Source organism: Canis aureus, chromosome 13 (assembly GCF_053574225.1).
Source record: "Canis aureus isolate CA01 chromosome 13, VMU_Caureus_v.1.0, whole genome shotgun sequence".
Taxonomy (NCBI): Eukaryota; Metazoa; Chordata; class Mammalia; order Carnivora; family Canidae; genus Canis; species Canis aureus.
In genome coordinates, this window is record NC_135623.1 from 25505987 (window position 1) to 25528434 (window position 22448).

The 22448-nt window shown below is 37.9% G+C and overlaps 2 long non-coding RNA genes across 7 annotated transcripts in view; one reads left to right on the forward strand and one right to left on the reverse strand.

Moving 5' to 3' along the window:
* Window positions 1–22448, reverse strand: part of LOC144282202 (uncharacterized) — a 257847-nt gene that overhangs the window by 91466 nt on the left and 143933 nt on the right. For all 6 annotated transcript variants that reach the window (XR_013350539.1, XR_013350537.1, XR_013350536.1 and 3 more), the window contains exon 2: window positions 19440–19676. This is a non-coding gene — a long non-coding RNA (uncharacterized LOC144282202). The remainder of the gene's footprint in view (window positions 1–19439; window positions 19677–22448) is intronic.
* LOC144281589 (uncharacterized) lies at window positions 9430–12532 on the forward strand. The gene is made up of 2 exons (XR_013350031.1): window positions 9430–9557; window positions 12184–12532. It is a non-coding gene; the product is annotated as an uncharacterized LOC144281589 (long non-coding RNA).

Genomic DNA, 22448 nt, shown 5'->3' on the forward strand with positions numbered 1-22448 from the left:
CCTTACTTAATAAGGTCTACTGAAGCCTGAAGTAGTTTATTAGTCTCCCTCTTTGAATACTCCCAGGCAAAACCAAAATTAAAATCTCTTCATCCCAGTGTTTTATGGGAGGCAGAGGATATGGGTTTACAGATTTTGAAAGTCCCAACGGGTCTCCATGACCCTAAGGTAATTGTTTTCTCACAATTATGCCCACATTGCTTTTCTGCTTACAACCATCCAGTGTCTCCCTATTGCCTAGAAGATAAAGAACAAGCTCCCTGGAACGATGTTCTATGCCCTTCCTACATGATTTGGTCTCCATTTTACCTACTTTCTCACAAATTTTATTCAAACAACGTCAAACTACTTCCATATTCCTAAGGGATATCATGGTGTCTCAAATTTCTGTTCCTTATTCATTCACTCAGCAAAAACATATTGGTTGTCTGACATATCCCCACCCCTAGTGGTAAGCAGTAGGGATAGAGTGATATCCAATATTCACGTAATATTAGCAGTTAATATTTATTGAGTGCTTAGGATATATTGAGTACTAAGCTAACTTCATGTACTATCTTATAATTGCTTATGATGATCCTATGATGTACCTATTTATCCTCATTTCATAGATGAGTAAATTAAGGCACAGAAAGGTTAAGTTGCTGGAGACCATAGATCTTGTGAGTTGAAGAGCCAGTTTTGTCTGATTCTAGAGCTGCTCAAGTCTATAACCATTTATAACTACTTTGCACTGTCAGTTTCCTCTGGCTGCAATGTTCACCCCCTTCTCCTGTCACCCCCACCCCCAAACTGCTTCCCTAGCAGACTCCCATTGGCCATGTAAATCAAAACCCAATCTTCACCTTTTCTAAGAAGCCCTCTTTTAACTCCCTTGGACAGTAAATCACTCCCCAACTGTCACACCTGAATATGCTTGCTTTTTTACCTTTCATCTGTAAATCCAGCTCTGTCTCATCCCTGCTAAACAAAGGAAGCAGCACAAATCTTTGTGGGAAAGGATTACTCAATAAGTAGTTACCTATTTGGAGGGAAAATCAATCTAGATGTCAGATCAGATCATAAACCAAAATAAATACATGTAGATTAAAGCATTAAATTTGTTTTTGTTTTTGTTTTCAAAAATATCAAAGCATGAAAGAGCTAAAATAAGAGCAAATATTTATTAACACCCTGTAGGGGAAGGAGCTTCTAGGTTTCAAAAGAATGAAAGAATTCATAAAGGAAAAGATCAATGGGTTTTATTGTGCAAACTTGTCTAAAATGTCTGTATGTTATAAATTATAAGGAATTTTATTATAAAATTATAAGGAATTAAAAAAACATATTTGTCTCAAATATGACAGAAAAAAACTTGCTGTTATTTTTGAAGTTGCTGTAATAAATGGAAATAATAACACTGTGATCCACTACAGCTCCACATGGCAACATGGATAAATCTTACAAACAAAATGTTGAACAAGTGGGTTGTCCCCAGAGTTCAAAGTAGGATTCTAACCATATAGAGTTAGAAAATATATGCGACTAAACTCAGTTGTTTATAAATGCCTACATGGGTAATAAAAATATTAAGAAAACTAAGGGAATGATTAGTCAGAGTAATGATTGTGTTTACTAGGGCCAGGGTAGAGGGCTAGGAGTGTAAACAGGACACAGTAGAGAAGAAGGTGTGGTCAAGGAGAGACACAGCATCTTGGAGGTGGGGACAATGTTTTACATGCTATTTCTTAATTTGGGCTGTGGTTATATAGGAGTTCACTCTGTAATTATTCTTTTAAACTGTACACTTTATACACTTTTCTGTATGTTCAATATGTATTTCACAATTAGAAAGGGAAACGGATTTCAAAAGATGAATGAGCAAGGGATATGTATAGAAAATCCACAAAAAAAAAGAATATGCAAATGACTCATCATCTCATGGGAAAATATACAGTTTACTGGGAATCAAAAACATGCAATTTTTCAAATGATACATCACAATTTTCTGCCTAATTTTTGTTTTTTGTCCTTTATTTTTATGAGAGTACTCAATGCTGATAATAATGTAGTGAAAAGGGTACCCTGAAACACTGCTGGAGGAAGTGAAAACAATTTGCCCAGGGTTAACCCGGTCTCTAACCTTTAACCCACAAATTTCACTTTTGGTTTCTCTGAGAAGAGTCCTCAAATAGAGAGGAAAAAAAAAGAAAGAGCAGAGAATGATAGCTAAAAACTTTTAAATGCTAATCTTCTGAAGTCTTATTAATAAAGGGAAAAGTAAATAACTCTATACTTAAGTGATAAAATATCACATTGACATTAAGGCAATATTTACCAAGAATTATGGTAATATAGAATATGCTTATGTTATATTAAGAGAAATAAACTGGACACTAAACTGTATATATAGTTTGGCACATCTGTGTAACAGTATGTAACTCTTACAGGAAAAAAAGACTGGAAGGAAATATATCGAAGTGTTAACTGTAATTTTCTTTAGAAGGTGGGAGTTATGGTTAACTTCCTTTTTCTTTATTTCTTTTTTAAAAATTTCCCTAAATGTTCTAAATTTCTTATAATGAGAATATGTCTTATATAACTTCCTTCCTTCTTTCCTCATTTCCTTTCTTCCTTCCTCCCTCATTTTCTCTCTCTCTCTCTCTCCTTCCTCACCTCTCCCCTGTCCTTTCATTTAGTCAGGTTCCTTTATTTATTTATTTTTAAAATATTTATTTATTTATTCATGAGCGACACAGAGGGGGAGGGGGCTCAGGCAGAGGGAGAAGCAGGCTCCTTGTGGGGAGTCCGATGTGGGACTGGATCCCAGGACCCCAGGATTATGCCCTGAGCCATCCAGGCATCCCTGGTTCTTTTAAGGTGCTATCCTGACCCATCAGAAGTAGACTAAATAACACATCAGCCAGAATTCTGACTTTGCGGTATTCAGTCTGAATCACCTTAGCCCTATCTTGATCTACACGTGAACTGTAGCCCCGGATCCATAGCTTTGTTTCCAAAACTCACTGTTCAGGTTTGCTTTTCTAACTTGGTGTTGAGCTGGGCTGACCATCAATTTCCTGATGTCTCTGTAGCGGCCCCTGCATCAGCTCTCCTCAAGAGTCCCCAAGGGAAGCTCTGGTATGCACTGCACCACCTTCCTGGGACTTAGTGAAGCAAAGATGTTCTAAGGTTCAGTTCTATGATGGGTATCAATTACAGCATTCTGTTTCCTTGAGAAGGGATTGCTATCCCAAGCTATGCCTCTACCAAATTACCTCAATATGAGGTAATGGTTAAACCACTGGACTTAGATTCAAGAGACTTGAGTTTGAGTCCCAGTCCCTCCATTTAGTTGTTATGTGACCTTGGGCAAGTTACTTATTCTATCCCATGCTTAGTCTGCAAAGTATGCATAATAATACCTACCTTAAAGCTTGTAAAGATCAAGTGGGATGAGACTGGTCAAAGACACAAGACACAAGATTTAAGGGAGTGGTCTTTGGAATGTATTGTGCAGCATGGTGACTCTAGCTAGCAATACCATATCATATATCATATATTTGAAAGTTGCAGTTCTTACTATGAGGAAAAAAAGTATAACTATGTGTGGTGATAGATGTTAACTTATTGTGGTAATCATTTTGCAATAAATACATATATCAAATCATTATGTTGTACATCTAAAACTAATACAATGTTATATGTCAATTGTAGCTCAATAAAATAAGTAAAACAAGAAAAAATTCAATGGGATGGTCCATGTAAAACATTTTGTGCCTAGCACATAAAAGTGCTCTATCAATGTTCCCATTATTACTACTTGTGCGGCCTCATCTACCACCATTCCTCACTTCAAATTTTATATTCTAATAGAAGATAAAACACTTATTCAGAACATTTTACACTTAGTTTTATTATAGTCCTTTGTCTTTATTCATCTCCTGCAAACCACCAACTTTGCCTACAAATACTGTTCATGAAACACTACTCTCAATTCTTCTTTGTAAGAGATCACTTTAAGCAAATTATGAATCTAAAAGAATGCTAAAAGGAGTTGAGGAATATGCACTAAGCAATGTCCCTGGAGAACTAGAAAGAGGAGAAACCACAGAGTTTGTGAGAGCCATCTTGAGAAATGGAATCCAGAATAATTGAGAACTCCTCAAGCATAGGAACCAAAGAAACAGAGCATGGAAACCTTCAGAGCCATATGTGAGGTACTTATATCAAACCTAAGAGGATGAACCATGAAAAATAAGACTAGTGTGCAAGGCTTGACTATACAGAGTTCCTAGATTGATGGGTTTGCTTTAGCTCATTGGCTAAATCAATGAAAACCATTAGTCAGTTCTGTTGTTTTGGATTTTGAGAATGTGGTAACCAACGGACTTGTTCACTTGGTTGTTTGGCCATCTTATGAATAAGCAGTGTATCCCTCCCCCTGATAATCCCAGAGCAATTGGCTGAATTACATAGTAAAAAATGTGCACTTTCAATTGTTTTTAGCTGGAAATCCCTCTTCTTTGTGCTGTAGGAAAACCTTGTCCCTTTTAGTTTCCTTCTGCAGGAAATCTAGACCAGCTGCTGGGGAGAAACCTGTTTCTTTGTAAGATAAAATGCTCCCTACAGATTGAAAAGCTTTTATATCCCAGGACACATTATTCAAAACACCTTCAAACTCAGCTCCTTATGGTAGTGTCTAGAAAAACACAAAACAAAGCTATGTCTTGTGAGTAAAATCAATAGTTCCCTCGCAAACTAGAGGACGTGGCATGCAACACAAAAAGCAATTAGGTTTTGGACCAGGCTGAGACATAACAGTATCAGCCTAACAACATTATCAGTATTTACCTTGTTAGGTGCATATCCAAGGACACAGACTTGCTCATTTCTCTTGATACCTTGACTGATTACCTGCAAGCAAATGGATATATTTCTTGTTCTACTTTTCCTGCCCAGAAAAGTCACCAAAATATACAGAGGCCTAGAAAAAGGCAGATGTTTCTCCCTACAATTGCATTTAACTTGAACATATTGCACAGAAAAGCCACAGAGACTCTGGCTGACATATCCCATGCTTAACTATGTGTTTTGCATATATAGGTCATTTAGCCCTCGTCCACTTTATAATTTTGCTCTGTGCCATAAATGCAAAACAAGGCTTAGTGGTTTTTGATATATGACTTCAGTTTATTACACTTCCATAAAGCTGTCCAATATTTACTAAGATTTTAGAACTTCATTAAATGATTTTCTTCAACTCCCAAAGAGACGCTATCACCATAGTAACAATGTTATTTCCTGTATCCCATTTTCAGCTTTCTTTGGTTTCATTGAAGTGGCGCATTTTCCATTAAACTTTGTAGGACATAAAGTCGTTAAGGTGACAGTTGAGCACTATTATGGCTGTATTAGAACATTGACAGGAACTTTACCCTTGGGCCATTTGCAACAATTATTGGGAAAAGCTTCAAGAGATACCGAATGGCTTAGAAAATTCAAATTTGCTTCTTTAAGCAGATGACAAAGGAAGAACATTTTGAAGGTTCAGCTTGCCTCTGGACATCTCTCTGAGCTGTAGCAACCAGATGAGCAAGGTGCCTCCTTTTCAGTGTCTTAGAAGCAGGGCCGGGAACCTGAGATCCTGATCTTGTCCCACGGTGCTCAGTGCGGCGGGGGGGGGGGGGGGGGGGGGAAGATTTGAGCTAATGTCAACACAAACCTCTAATCCCTCTGTTGGTTTCTATTCCCTTCTTAGGACTTACTCACAATCTGTATCTACAGAATTTTTAGATTTATTTGTGTATTTGTTGACCTTCAAACCCAAACCAGAGAAGAGTAATGAGTTCCACAGGAGGGGTATCTTTTCTGCCTTTTATCTTATATCCTAATTATTAAGCATAATGCCTGACCCTTGGGTTTAGGTTCTGAATAAGTGATTCAAGTAGATGATGTAATTCTCTCACGTGTAGAGTCCTCAACCTTGTAGATTCCCAGTTATCCAAAAAATGAAATGAAATTCCCCCCTTCAGGGGGAATAACAGTGCAATAAGCTTGAGTTGGATCATCATAAGTCTTCAATATGCAGCATCTCTCTCTCTCTCTCTCTCTCTCTTTTATTTTTTTTTCTCTCTCTTTTAAATAGCTGTAATTCCAAATGTACTTTATGCATCAGCCACTCTTGGGCTAGGATCCTTGTCCCTATTCCATCAGTCCTCCCTGATGACATGGTCCAGACAGATTGCTTTACACAGTGTGTATCTCTGTTTTCACTAATGTTGCAAAAACAACCTGCTCCTGACTCAGCTTATCCCTCATATCATGGCAGCTTGATTCACTAAATCATATTTCCATAATGACAGCTTTGTCTATAGTAGAAAAAAAATCCCGATTTGTCCCGCATATTCTATGCATGAAGAATATTGGTTTCCTGCATAAGAAGACCTGATCCATAAAGGTCTTGAAATAGAGAGAGAACTAGAAATCTAGCCCTGCATTTTCAGAATTATTTGCCTAATCTAAAGACAGATAACTCTTATTTAAAACCAACTGAGTCAATATACTTCCCAATTTCAAATAAAAAGGTGAATATTTAGATAACAAAAAGTCCATTACCAGGAATCTTCACGTGGGAAACTCCTAACTGTTTAAAGCAGTAGCCATACTCATGATCTGACTAAGGAATCAGCTAAAGGACCAAAGCATAGTGCTGAATAGGCCAATCTTGGGCTCTGTCCCCACAAGCACTAGTTGGCTTATTCTGCTTCACTGTCATAGCTGCACTCCCCATTCAGCAGTCACTTTATTCCAATGGTTACAAAGAAAATCTAAACAGAGAACATGACTAGATAGCATATCAGAAGAAAACATTTTAGTTCTCACACTTGAGTCACAACAAACCAGAAGAGTAATTTTCACTAAGAAGGATAGAATGTTAACTAACCAGTGACTAACCAATGGATAGTATAATCAATACAATAAAAATGTTAATAATAAATAATTCAAATTGCATTCTTTTTGAATATGAAGATGAGCATAAAAATAATGGAAGTATCAGTACTGAGAGTTATTCTATTTAAAAAAAAAGAGAGAGATCCCGTATATGTGGTATCTGAAGTTCAAGTTCATAAATAGAACATCCAGATAAGAGCACTGTAATTATGCATAATGAACATGCCTTATTAGCACTTAGTTATTGATGCTTAATTAAAAGACAAAAGATAACTACATAATTTCAAATACAGGAGGGAATTACTTTTCAAAGAAATAACTAATGATATTAATTATTCCTTTAATATGTTATTTTCAAAAGAAAAGAGTACTTCCATTTCTTTAGAACGCTTACTCCATCAGTTTGGCAAAAGGAAGATCTTATGGTACATTTTCAATTTTTTAACCTCTTAGATTGACTGGTACCAATATAAAAACATTTCTTTTTGTCCTATCAATAAGAAATAACAGAGGTTGGACACAAAAGTTACAACTTGATGAAAATACAATGTGATAAAACAGTTATTACTTTTTTTTTTTTAATTTTTATTTATTTATGATAGTCACAGAGAGAGAGAGAGAGAGAGGCAGAGACACAGGCAGAGGGAGAAGCAGGCTCCATGCACTGGGAGCCCGATGTGGGATTCGATCCCGGGTCTCCAGGATCGCACCCTAGGCCGAAGGCAGGCGCCAAACCGCTGCGCCACCTAGGGATCCCTGGTTACTACTTTTTTTATTCTGAAATTCCCTCAGTCTGAAATCAATATTAACTAAATATACTATAGTAAATGGATTCATAATTCATAATAATTCATAATGGAAGTAATAAAAAATCACCATCAACTCTGGCCAATTCTACAGTGTTTAATTACTGACATATATTACCGCAATATTGACAATTCGGCAAAAATACTCACCAAGAGTCTTAGAGGAGCAGAATAGTATATATCTTGCAGGGAGTTCCACTTCCCTTTGACATAAATGTGTATGAAACAGACCCACTGCATTCATTCATCCACCAAATGTGCATTGCCTCACCACTATGTATCAGGTACTGTGTTGTGTGTAAGAGATACATGGTGAAGGTGACCTAATTCACAATTCAGGGGTGAAGATAAACAGATAACGAAGAGCTACAGTAGAGTGAAGTAAGTGCTAGTAGAGGTACCCATGGTACAGAGGAGCACGGGCTTAACTATGTCAGGGAGAAGGCATCAGGATAGAGTCATGGGATAAAAAAAAAAAAAAAAGGATAGAGTCATGGTAAAGAGTAAACTACAATGATCCCATGCTTCCGACACTTACTAGCACCATACAGCAGGTTCCCACAAGAGTATTAGCAGAGCTGTGGTGGGTTTTGACATTTCATAGTAAAATGAGTTAATTTTCAAGAAATTAATTCATTTCCATAAAGCTAATTTTATGCTACTTGAAGACATCTCTTCCATCCTCAGATTGTGTCCTTCTAACTTGATAATGTCTTTTCTCTCTGGAAATCATGGATAACACATGATGGGGCTGCATTTTCCTCCTTAACTGGTCTAATAAGTAGTGGCAACACTATGTGAGTTTTCCAAAATACTTCTGAAATTTTCCTTGTCAGTGAAATTCAAAAGTCCAGAAACCACTTTCACGGAGCAAGACCAGTTGGACCATGAAAAGGGGAAGTGGCAAGCTGGTTTACTGACTGAGTGTTAACAGTAAAAGCATTCTTATGCAATGTGATCCAGAGCAGTAGTTAGTGGATTTAATCCAAAAACTAATTAAGATAGAATATCAGAAAATGTACATATTTTGAATCATTTATATTTTAATTCAAAATATTTGTTTACTTGTGTTAATGCATATGAAGGGTCTTTTCTTTGATTCTGGATCTGCTGGTGATTAGAGTTTTAAGTAATCCCTCTTGTACTACTTCCAAAACTCAGGATCCAGAATGTACCCTTTTATTTTTTTAAACGGGCACAGCAATTGTGAACCAAGATGACTACACAATCAGTCTAGAATTTTAAGAAATTTCCCCTCAATTTTTACAGGTTATCTCAAGCTTCCTTTGATAGGCAATTTTATACTCACCTTTATTATCTCTCAAAGTATTCCATTGTGTTTTTGTGGTGACAATTACCTTTGTGCACTAATCATATAACTATTATAATTCATTAGTTATGATATTCATATAATTACAGTCATTACTGGATAAGCAGATTTGGGAGCAAAGCTCATCCTTGGTACGCATAGCCACTAGCAGGTGGTGACAAAAGTGCCTGGACTCGCCAGAGCTGGGCTTCTCAACCTTAATGTGCAGACACATCACCAACAGATCCTGTTAAAATACAGATTCTAAAAAAATAAAATAATAAAAAATAAAATAAAATAAAATGCAGATTCTGCTTCAGTAGGTCGGGGGTGGGGAGTGTCAGAGTCCCTAGTTCTCAATTCTGAGCCACAGACCACACCCGGAGGCCCTGCCGCAGGCCTCTCTGCCTCAGCTGCTGCCTGGAAGCACCGGAGTCTCACCCTGAACGATGCACATTTAAGCGGCCTGGGCTGGGGCCTGGAGAAACAGACTTTGAAAAGCTTACCAGGTGATTGAACCATCCCGGGGTGTAGCCTGCTAGCTCAGACCTTCTATGAGGTGGGAGAATCAGGAAGTCTCTTTGCCAGAGGAAACGGAGTGTCAGTTAACTGCAGTGAGTATATCCCTTCCCTGAAGTCAATTAAGAGGCCTGCTCGTCTATAATCGGGGGATGTCATTTTCCCACCTGACATCCCTCAGGTGCAATGCATTTTACAGTGTTGTTTTGCTTTGTTTTTTAATAGACTTTCTTTCTAAGCCTTCTGCTTTCCCCTGTATAAAAATCCTGGGGCTTGGGGAAAGGGGAAAAACCAGAATAGTTAAGTGGCACCAACACCTCATATCCATTGAGCTAGCTAGAAATTAAATGTGCCTCGGTGTAGCAATTATACAACAGTTCACAGGCATACTCCAAAGGCGCCATCTCCTAGGGGGACCAATCTAATCTGATTCAATATTAAACGTTAGGAAGTATTGACAGAAACACAGAAGGCTGGTGAGGAAGGCACAAGAGGAAAAGTGAGGGAGCTCAAAGTTTAGTACTGGCCATTCAACTTCCGACACAAAGATAATATACAAGTAATATGAAATTAGAAATCATCATCTGTGAGATGATAGTTTAGCTATTTCTTATAAATATGCATGCATGATCTAAGACTGTTCTGTGTGGGATTTGTTCAGCCATGATTTGGGTCCCTTGACATAGAGCAGCGGCCAGCTGTCCATTTTCGTAAACAGTTTTATTGGAACACACCCATGTTCGTTTGTTTATGTAATGTCTGTGGCTGCTTTCAGGCTGTTTCAGGCAGAGATGCATTACGACAGACACCATATGTCCCACAAATGCTAACATATTTACTAGTTGGATCTTTACAGAAAAAAACAAAAAACTGATGACCTCTACGTAAAGGGAACCATCATCAAAACTCCTTCACCCACATTTCCAACACAACACAGAGTCCTACTGACAACTCCACACTGTGGTATCTGCAAGGCGAGTCCTGCAAATCGATAACATTCGCTCAGCTTCATTCATGGCCCCTCTTTGAATCGCTTCACATCTTTGCTGGAGAGGACACTTCAGAGGTTGCCCAGAGTGTGTGGCTGTGAGCTCAGAAGGAAGTTGAAATGCAGCCCATAATAAAGGCAAGGCCCAGAAAAGTAGTGGGTTCATGAGGAATCCAGCTCTGGGTAGTGAGGTAGGCTCAGAAATGGATTCTCTTCATAACACTGTTTTGCTCTCTGTTTATGCCAGGCTATAGATCTTTTTAATGCAAAAGCAGTTATTTCAGCCTGAGGTCCAATCTTTCAGCAGGAGAGTTTCTAGGCACTGTTTCTTTCACATTATTCAAGCTGGTCCTACTAATTGATTGCCTTTTGTTTAGAGTCCAAAACAGAACATTATCCTTTTCATCAATTTTCTCAGCAGTCTGCAAAAGTACTATTTATTGCATATAAAATTCTACTTAAATAACATTCAATCATCTCTCCAACAAATTTCAATGAGCAATGTTCCTGGAGATGCTTAACAACCTGTAATGCCTATTCATTGTGGGGAATGCTTCTAATGACAAATGGCCAATGTAGGAACTCTTTAGGCTTATAATTTCTTTAGATGAATTTTCTTGACAGTGCTGAAAAATGAACACCATTCTTGCAAATGAGTGTATCATGCGTTCTCAGCAGCTATTCTTAAAGCTGCCTTTGTTCAGACTGTATGAAATAGGATGATAAATCAATTGCATGGTGGGTTTTTTTTGGGGGGGGTAGGGAAATATAAAAATTCTGTAGGGCATACATATGAGCATTACATTTAATATGTTTATATTTTTATTTAAAATGAATTTCATTGAAAGCTAGTATTTGTAGTTTTTGCTCAGTGTTCCCCAAATGCTCAGGCTCAAAAAAGGAAAGTATCTGTTATCCAAATCTGGTTGTTGCCACCTCTTGAAGTGGAGCCTGATAGGACAATTCATCTAACTGGCCTTAGGACGTAAACTTCATCACTAAGTTACTCACATACATATCATACTGCCTATGAGGAAGTATTTTAAATAAATGACAGGCAATGGAATATACACCAGCTTTGCAGCACCCTAATACTTGTATGCACAAAAATCTAATTGGGGGGACACTTGGGTTGCTCAGTGGAGGAGCATCTTCCTTCAGCCCAGGGTGTGATCCTGAGGTCCCGAGATCGAGTCCTGCATGGGGCTCCCTGCATGGAGCCTGCTTCTCCCTCTGCCTGTGTCTCTGCCTCTCTCTCTCTCTCTGTGTCTCCTGAATAAATAAATAAAATATTTTTTTAAAAATCTAATTGGGTACGGAGAAGGGAAGGATCTATTCAGCCTGAGGTGTTAGGAAGGCTTCGCAAGGAAGCGATATTTTACTGGAATCCTGAGTTCAGCAAGGAGAAAAAATTTAGGCACAAGAATTCTAGGCTGAAAGGATAATGTGCACAAAAGCAGGCAGACAAAAACAGTCATGCACGATCAGCACCTTGAGAAATTCAGTGCAGCTGAGACATGAACTGAATGTGGGGGCAGAGGGGACAGGTGAATGAGGGAATCTTTGGCTCAACAAAGGACAAGTGGCTCAGACTGCCTTTTATTCTTTCCTGCTCTTTTTATTTCTAGCAACATGACTTGGTGGAGAGAACACAGTCTTCCTGGCCAGCTTCGTCACATCTTGGTCATTCAACCTTGGGCAAGTGATCTGTTGGGATTCATTCATTAAAGTGTTGATTCAAAGACCTGCCGAATCATCGCATCAAAATACAAGTTTCCAGGCCCCCTCCCACACCTTTTGAATCACCCTCTGGAGGTGGCCCCAGGAAGTGAGCATTTTCAGCTCCCAGTTTGTGAATCACCGCCTTAAATACAATATTGTGTGGAAGAAATCACCTTTGTTAAAAATATTCTCAGTGGGTGTTATTTCTTTTGGCCTTCTCTCTTCCAAGGAGGAAATAAAGAGCAGTAACCTGAAGACTCTGAAATATTTAAAACAGAAAACCTTTAGAATCTCAATTTAGCTGGTTTGTGGCATTTGCAGGGGGAGGGAGAGATTATCCGAAGGTAAGAGACTTTTCTTTCTTTGAAGCTGTTCCTGTGATGTGAATCAAACCATTCATGCAGAGAACAAAAGCACTTTTGACTTCAAGGGCCAGTTAAGATGGTAACTTAAATAAACAGGGAGGAAAAGAGATATGACAAAAGGTCAGCTTAGTCATAGCTTCTTGAGCTTCAACCGAAGTAGTGCCTGAGGCTGAACAGCTAAATTGCATTTGCAATTATCCACCCTTCCAGAGGTTCCTGGACTGAAGTCACCAGATCTGTAAAGTCAGTTCAGAGGGAGGTCTGGGAACTATTTTCAATATTTCAAAATTTACAGCGCAGTGCTTCTCAAAGCACGGTTCAAGAAACATGAGATCAAACCACCTTAATAATGAGGACCGTGCTTAGTAAACACGAAGATTCCTCTGTCCCAACCTAAAAGATGATATTTCAGAGTGTTTGGTATGGAGCTTGGAAATCTATATTTCTTTTCAAACACCAGGTGATTTTGAGAGAACTCTTTTTGTGATAAAATTAGCTAAAATATCCCCGAGTAACATCCCCATTTTCTCTGCTTTAGCTGACATGATCAAGCCAGCTTAGCACAGGCTAATCAGAATTTCTAATGATCAGATGCAGGTCTTTAATTAATAAAAGAAGGAAAATGAGTTATTATGTAATAACAATTTGCTTAGTAGTGAAAAATCTATCCAAACATGAGTCAAAAAAACTTTCTTTTAAAAGAAATCCTTGATAGTAAAAAATTGGAAATGACTTACATTTGACAGCTCTCCTCCCTCACCCTTGGCTGCATATATACATTTTGTCTAGAATTTTGATAGTAGAAAAATACTAGTGAAAGCAATTTTCTCCCCTATTTTCCCACTCAACATCTCTTCCCTCACCCCCTCCCTTTCCACATGCCCCCTTTTCTTAAATGAAGACAGCTGTTTTAGTTGACATCTGAACATAAACCTGGGGTCCTATAAGGGAAACCTACACTTCTGAGCACTTCTCTGGAGAAAAAAAACACTCCCACCATTTGGAATAAGAGTTTTTTCAGAGCCAGCATTGTTAAGGATTTGCCACATGATTCATGAGGGTTTTCTCTTAATTTCCATTATCAATAGAATGGCTTTTGGGTATTCTCACTTGAGCACTTACCAAAAGAGAGAGTGAGAGACAGAAAGAGAAAGAGAGAGAGCTAAAATTTAATCCAATATTATTTTTTCCAATATTATTTTAATAAGCATAGAGTCATGTGATTCTGTGAATGTAAATTATAAAACACAAGATTCCATCAAGTTCAAAGGTCCTTAAAATGCAATAAAAAAGACATTTACTTAGTTAAGAGCTGAAGAAGTACAACATCAAATCAAACAATGTGAAGATTATAGACTTCCCTGAGTATAAAATTAAAGATCTTGGCTATGAAACCACCACCCCTCCTGCAGTTATGAATTCACTGACACAGCAACTATAATAGGGTTCCATCAAGATTGCCAAAAAAAAAAAAAAAAAAAAAATTTTCTCGTTAGGCAACCATAAATTAATTTTTCCAAGCAAAATTACATGGAAAGATTGGAAAGATGTTTCCAACCAGCTTAAGCCAAACTGGTTAGGAACAACCATTGGTTCCTTTTTGGTGTAACAGTTGCAATCAGCTACTCACCTACAACCTCAGCACTCTGCTATTGCAAAGGTGAGACTTAAACCAAATTCTATCCCACACTTACAGATACGTTTAGAGATGAAGGGGAAGGGTTAGCAAGATTCACAGGCTCTTCACTGAAGGTAAAGGCTGTCTCAAATGTCTTAGCCAAACCACATACCTTTAATAACTCCAGTTCCACATATAAAAACATATTTCTGTCATCCATGATGCTAACACGTCACCACTTCAAAATATTCCTATGATTATGTGAATTAGACCAAATGTTTGCTGTTGATTGGAGATAAAGATAGCTGAAGCTTTTGTAGAAACTGCCTGTGGGATTGGATCTCTCTGACCACATGTGTACTGACAGCACTTGAGTGGAAATACCTGCTCAGTGCTGGTGTTTATCCCTAGAATTTAGCTTAAACTAATAGCCACACAAACTGCACACTTACATTTCAATGGGGAAGGAAGGGGGCACGATGTAATTATTTCCATAGTGCTGTGTGTCTTAATCTTAGGAATATTTAAAATTACGTATAACATTGTTGGAGGTGCCTGGGTGACTCGGTCGGTTATCTAGCTCAGGTCATGATCTCGGAGGTCCTGGGATCAAGCCCTGTGTCAATCTCTGCATCAGGCTCCCTGCTCTGGGAGTCTGCTTCTCTCTCTCTCCCTCAGCCCCTCCCCCTTCTTATGCTCTCTCTCTCTCAAATAAATAAGATCTTTTAAAAAATTAAATTAAGTATAACATTGTGTATCAAAACAAAAGAATATTATTCTCTGAAGAAAGCGGTACATATTTGGAATTATTTGGGGGGGATAATGTTTAATAAAGTGTATTCTACTAGAATAACAGGTCAGCCTGTTTATCTCAATTTAAAATATATGTTTTAGAAATTGATTTAGATTTGTGAATTTAAGTTGAAATCTTACTAAGTTCATATTCTGTATTAGAACTTTTAAGCAGATTCGAGTTTGCCATATTTATAAATGTACTTCTTAGATTATTACAAGAAGTACTTAAGTACATAGAAAGCTTTGACATCCAGTTAGATAGCCTTTTAGAAGGGTTCAAATCTATTAAATGTAACTTAAAATGTTTAAGGGTGTTTAAATGACTAAATTTTAATGGAACCAAATATTATTCAAAGACCCCGTCAAAGTAATTGCTAAAATTCATTAGATAAAGATTTCCGAAATGAATTGAAATCCAACAGGACTGGATTTTTTATTTGTAACTTCACTAAATTGAATATTAATTTCTCTGAATTAGAATTAAAATTGAAATAGTTTTTCTGAGGCACAAAGCTCATTTTTGGGGCACCAAAAAGTTCATTATTAACACCATTGAACAAACTCTCCTTATCACTAAAGATGATCTAGGCTTGCATCAAAAAAATTGAAGAGTCAGGGAACTCCATTCTGTGGCCTGCAGAGTGAGTCACAGTTTTATTAGAATCCGTGTTCTAGGACTAGACTGTGGTGAGAGAGGTCATCTAATTCAATCTATCGAGGAAGAAACAAATTGAGACCCAAGAAGTTTGACTTGTCCAACATACTGTATAAGCCAGTAGTGGGGCCAGGATCAAATACAGGTCTTGTGACTCCCAACCCAGCATTCTTGTCAATGTTAATGAATATTTTTTAAATGCTTACTATGAAAGAGGCACTGTTTCTAGACCCTGAAGATACAGCAGTAATGAGGACAAAATTCTTGGAAGATGGAGAAGATGATAAATACATATATAAAGGAGAAAATGTGAGTTGGTGATAAATCCTCTAAAGAACACAAGAGAAGATGTCATGAAGGGGAGTTATACACTCAACAGGTGGTTGGGTTTGGGCTGTGATACTTTTATTTAGGTTGGCCAGGAGAAAAGTCACCTACCCGGTATTGAACTTTGAACTGAATGGTGAGAGAGGGCTGTCAGGTAAAGAGCTGTGGGAAGAATATTTTGGTCATTACAAAGTATGGCAAGTACAAAGAGCCTGGGGCAGAGCAGAGTTTGGGAGATAGAAGAGTGAACCCTGGGACCTGAAGGAAGGCAAAGTTGTTTGGATTATATTCTGAATACATGATGGGGCCATTGGAGGATGCTAAGCAAAGAGTGGCATAAGCTGATTTACCTTTTTAAGGGGTAACCAGCCAGCTGCTGGGAGGAGAGTGTCTGTAGGGGTGTGAGAGTAGGAACAAGAAAACCAGTTGGGAAGCTGTTGCAATCCTCCACATAGTATGGAGGTGACTTAGACAAGGATGGTAGTATAGGAGACGGGAAGAAATAGTTAAACTAAATACTCATGAACGGTCAGTTCATGAATATATTTTGAAGGTAGAGACTACATTGCTTTTCTGTGATTGAGAGACATTTATTGTGTCCCTCTGATGATATCCTAATAATGGTAAGTGACAAGGCAGTAGTGAAAATTGCTCAAAATTTGGGATCCTCCTATTTTAAGATATCAGAAGAGAACATCATTTTTAGGTTAATTCCAAATGGACGGATCCCTAGCCCCAGACAGAACCAATGTCAAATCTCCTCATCGTTCAAAGACTCCTAGGAGGTGGTAGTGCTGTATTGAGAGCTGTATTTTACATGTGATTGCTCAAGAGAAATCTAGATAAAGAAAAAAAAAAAGACATTAAGGAGAGACAGGCTCAGATCCAAATCTTGGCAACCAGCTCTGTGACTTGAGCAGGTTACCACAGCTGGTAACTTGAGCAAGTTACCTAATTTCTTTGGATCTTGGTTTTATTGTCTGCAAAATGGTCAGAGTTTTAAATATCTAAAATACCTCACACAGTGCCCGATTATGCTTGTACCAGGTACTCAAAAGGGCAAATATTAGTCTTAACTTGTTCTCTGTGACCTCTGTCATTTTTCTAATACCAGAACCAGGTGAACGTCAGCCTTTTGAGCTCAGAAGTAAGCATATAACATAAAGTAAGGATATAACATAAAGCATTTTATCAAATCTTAGGAGATTTCAGAAATACTGTACATATCTTCTGCTATGTTTCACAAATATTTAAATTAGATGGGACTTATTACAGGCTGGCCTGAAACTGTGACTTTATTTAAAGTTGGTCTCCTGAGGCTTTGAAATTGCCTACAGCCCGTAATGTTAAACATCTTCTTAATTAAAACTTTCATTCTGAGAAAAAGAATCTAGGATAGGGAAAACCAGAATGGGTTCCCTGGCCATTGAAATTATCTAGAGCATAAAACAAGGGTCTCAAGATCAAGGACCATTTTCCCAAGTTTAGTGGAGATATTTTCAGGCCCTCATGCAAATCAAACACCACTAAATTAAATATATTTCTGGGTGTACTATTCAGACAGGTCAGTTCAGCCCATTCAGGCCTCTTTTCCCAGCAGAATACCTATAATTTGTCTTATATACTTAAATGCTCCCTTTCTGGCATCTTTAACTCTACAATTAAAGAGAGAATAAATCATGTGATAATGTGTTGGCTCTGTCCACAGATATCACCACCTTTAGTTTTCAAGGTCTTCTGTCAGACTCTGGCCTTTTAGTTTTTTCTTTTATCTTAAAGGTCAAGTGCATCTGCCTCTTACAGACACCAACAGCTCTGCCAACGGCGTGGTTAATTTTCAGTTGTATGTCCGTTAGGCTTTCTTGCCCCTCATCCCAGAGCTCCACTTCCGCTTAGGGAATTCACACATCTTTGATCTTTTAGGAATCTTGAAAACATTATTAACGAACAGAACTCAAACGCCACCCATATGATGTACTAGGACTGAGATCTTTCCCATTTCAGAATCATAGCGCTAAATAAGCTGTAGGAAATTAGCCGAGAGAAATGACAGTGTCACACAGTACATGATCACTTTGATTCCAGTACCTTATGTGTCACATCAAATTAGTCAGTGTATAGTGATCATTACTTAAGGTGGTTTTTAGTGAAATTCCCCCCCAAAATACTGTGTAACGAGATTCTATTGTCCTGATAGTTTTTAAATATGTCTGGTGCTATTTTGCACAAAAAATAACATCTAATACTTACATGCTATTGACTATATGTTGGTCACTGTTTTGAGAATTTTATATATATGAACTCATTTAATAATCATAAAAATTCTTTCTTTTAAAAGATTTTAAAAATTGTATTCATGGGAGAGGCAGAGACCTAGGCAGAGGGAGAAGCAGGCTCTCTGCAGGGAGCCCAATGCGGGACTCGATTCCAGGACCCCGAGATCATGACCTGAGCCAAAGGCAGCTGCTCAACCACTGAGCCACCCAGGTGCCCCTAATCATAAAAATTCTATAAGTAAAATACTATTATTATCATTATCCCACTTTATAGAAGGAGAATTTTGAAACAGAGATTCATGTACAAGGTCACCAGTTACGCAGTGAAACTCAGTCAGACTGATTCCATAAATGAAGCTTTTAGCTTCTACACCAGGGTTTCTCAATCTTGGCACTACTGACATTTTAGATCGGCTAATTTCTGTTGTGGGAGGCTATCCTGTGCATGGTAGGATGTTCAGGAACATCCTTGGCCTCCATCCCCTGGATGCCAATAGCACCACCCCACCCCCTGGATTATGACAACCATAAATGTCTCCAGAGGCTGCTTACTGTCCCCTTGGAAAGGGGGGAGAGTCAAATCAGCCCTTCCCACTGCCCACTAGGAATCACTGCCCTGCACTGTACTGTCACTGCACACAAAAAACCAAAGCAGAAGTATGTTTATTTTTTGTAGAAGAAAAGTTAGGCCTATCCTTGAAATTCAAGGATTAATATCATCATTAATCAAATAGCTCCTCACCCAAATAAAATAAATACTGATCCCAATCCCACTCTGCTTTCCTTGTTCCTTCTATCTTTCTTCTTCCTACATTGGGAAAGTTCCACAGGCAGGTAAGCTGTTGATTTCACTCTTTCCTTCAAGTCTGTGACAGAGGCATTGAAAGAGGTTCATAACTTTTTAGGCAGTAACTGAGGCTGATCTAAAAAAACACCGCAGCACACCTCAAGATCCTTTCATGATCCTGAAGGTATGAAGAGGCAAGCACCAATAGAACTTCATTCCCTTTCAGAAAGGAAACTTATTTTCCTCTTTGGATCCATAGCAGGGTATTGCTGCCTTATTCTCTAAATAGTGGTTTAAACATCAAATGGTTTGTAGGACTCTAAAGGTTTATGTGCTCACCTGGTATATTCAGGTTTTCTCTGGATGTTGTCTGCAGGCAGGTATTGAGAACTTGCCACTTTTTCATACCTCCTTGGTATTTTATGAGATTAAACAGGTTGAGTTGAAAATAAGAAAGACTTTTCTTAGCTTTTCAAATCTCCATAACCAAGAGGATGCCTTCGGTAATCTTGGAAACTCCTGCCAGAGTGAACGTGTCTCATGGGCAACGTCTGGTGAGTGGGTAGGAAACCGCACCTGATGGAAAAACAATGGTGGGGTTGTTTCATGGTATGTGTTTTCCATGGACTCAACCCAAGCAAATCACACCATACATAAACCATCAGCCAATGTGATATCTTTAAGAAATCAGACTATGCTCAACTAGAATAAAACATCCAACCATGTGTCATCAAGCTTTCGAAAGCTCTTACACTGTTAGAATTTTTTCTTGAGGTAATGATTTTGTTTGATATTGGTGCAATACGCATTTATTGAGTATCTGCCACGTGCTTGGAACAATTATGCTTTCTTCCTCCCCCCCCAACTTCTCTGGCAGCCACTACAGTGAAAATATCAGTGAAGTAGAAACCAAGAGATCGCAGGTTCCACTGTTCTGTCTGCTAACAATAAAGTTGCAACCCTGAGTAAGCTTCCTTACTTCACTGAGCGGAAGATCCTTCAACCTTAAAGTGAGAAGGTTGAGTTGTTAGATAAACAGTAAGGTCTTCTACAACTATCCAGTTCTATGGTTTTCTAAGTTTATTTTTTAGCTAAAACATATTGAGCTCCTATCATGTGCCAGGTACTAAAATTCTAATGCTTTATACGTATTATCACATCTAAATTTCACAACAACCATGTAAGGTAGTTCCTATTATCTCCACGTTAAGGATGAGGAATAATTCTATTTATTCAGATCAGTGCGCTGCTTCATCAAGAGAAACTCTACCATTCTGGTGGATGGAGAATCACACAAGACAATGATCAGCATAAGGGCAGATGTCCTGGCCAACTCACTGACCTTGGTCAGCACTTATCACAAGTCCCAGCACACCCAGAAAGTCAATAAATACTGATCAAATATATAAATGAAAGAATATGGTTTAATATCTTTTTATCAAGTGTATCAGTAAGGATTGGAAAGTATCATTTGCAAGCTTAGACCTCATTTGAAAGCTCATATTCTGGGTTTTAAAACAATTGAGGATTTAGTTGTCACATCAGTTTTTGATGTGTTGAGATTATCTTTTCCCAGAATTTTAAAAAATAAATGGATTCAAATGATGGAGGAATTTTAAAAACAAAGTATTCATCATGGCTTCTCACTAATAACTCTAGAAGGTGTGAGAGTTTTCATTTTTCTAATCCTGGTTCATATAGTCAGGACATGTATTTTTTGTGGGATTATATTTACTTGCAATCTCATTTTGCAGTATCCCATACTCTAAGCTTTACACTCAATTGCCTCTCACAGGCCAAGCAATCTTATATTGAAACTTTTCATAGAAAAAATGTACATTTTTGCAGCTATCTCAGAAATCATGCTTTTATCAGACAAAGTAGTAAGGCTCTCTGATACACTTGGTAAACAATGAAGAGGAAAAAATATTTTAGATGAGGGAAAAATCAAGTTACATAAAATAAAATGATACTATATTCTTTTGATACTTCATAGAAGTAAAAAATAAATTATGTCAGTAAAAAAGATCAAATGATGACTCAAAAATCAATAATTTGTTGTTCATTTTCTCCTGTTAATTATTTCCATTTGGGAGTAATAACATAAAGAAAATATTTTAGGGTCTATGTCAAGGTAAAGTTCAAAGTTAACCACTGCAGGATAAACATTTAAAAATAGTGGGAAGAGGGGTCGCCTGGGTGGCTCTGTGGTTGAGCGTGTGCCTTTGGCTCAAGGTGTGGTCCCAGGGTCCCGGGATCGAGTCCCACATTGGGCTCCCTGAGTGGAGCCTGCTTCTCCTCCCACTGCCGATGTCTCTGCCTCTCTCTCCTTGTGTCTCTCATGAATAAATAAAATCTTTAAAAATAAAAATAAAAATAGTGGGAAGAGTAATGGAGTGAGTAATATCCAGACTTTATTTCTAAGAGTTCATCTCAAACATTAAAAAATAGTCAATCCACAATGATTTTATATTGTCAGTTCTTATAAATATTATGCACAAAAATGAGGCCTGTTCCATTTGAAGACGTGTATTCCCAATCTATAAATTTTTATGCAGACATATACCTGTATGCCACTTACATATCATGTAGAAGGACCCAATGCCTTCATAGCAAAGCTTTTTATTCCTTTTAATTTTGATGATAACTCACCAATCAAAAACGTAAAAAAAGCAAAATTCAAAGCTGAACAAGTTGGCCTTTGGGGGGAAAAATTCTCTATGCTATTCTTTCATAGAATGTTCAAGCTTTATTTGGTTCACTCTCTGAAGATTCATTCCTTAATAAAGCAATTTTTCATAGCCACAGTGAACCCTTACATGTTTTAGGAAAATCTAACCTAGATTTCCTGAATAGAAAATATTCAATAAAGGATTTGGGTCTGGTTTAAAGAAACTTGGAAAAATAGCATTTTCTACTCGCCCATATATTTAATTATCTATTCCTCCCAACAGATATTTATTGGCTGCTTTGTATTACAGGTGCCAGGTGTTGTGAGTACCATGATGAATAAGACATAGACCCTAGTCTTGAGATGATAGAAAAGATCAGTGAGGAAGATCCAACAGCTATCCTCATGTCATAGTATTATGACATGAACTAGGTACCCAAACTTCCGGGGCCTAAGAAAACTTCCCAGAGGAAATGGCATCTATACTGAAATCTAAAGGACCAGTAGAGGGAATCTAGGGGAAACTGGGGAGAGGGGAGTGGGAAAGATGCAGGTAGAGAAGTTGTTTCAGGTAGAGGAGATAAGATTGTCAGAGGGAGCATAATGCATTCTAGAAACTACAAGCAATCTTCTACTACAGGATAAGGAGATGTTTGTTCCCATTACTGCATCCTATT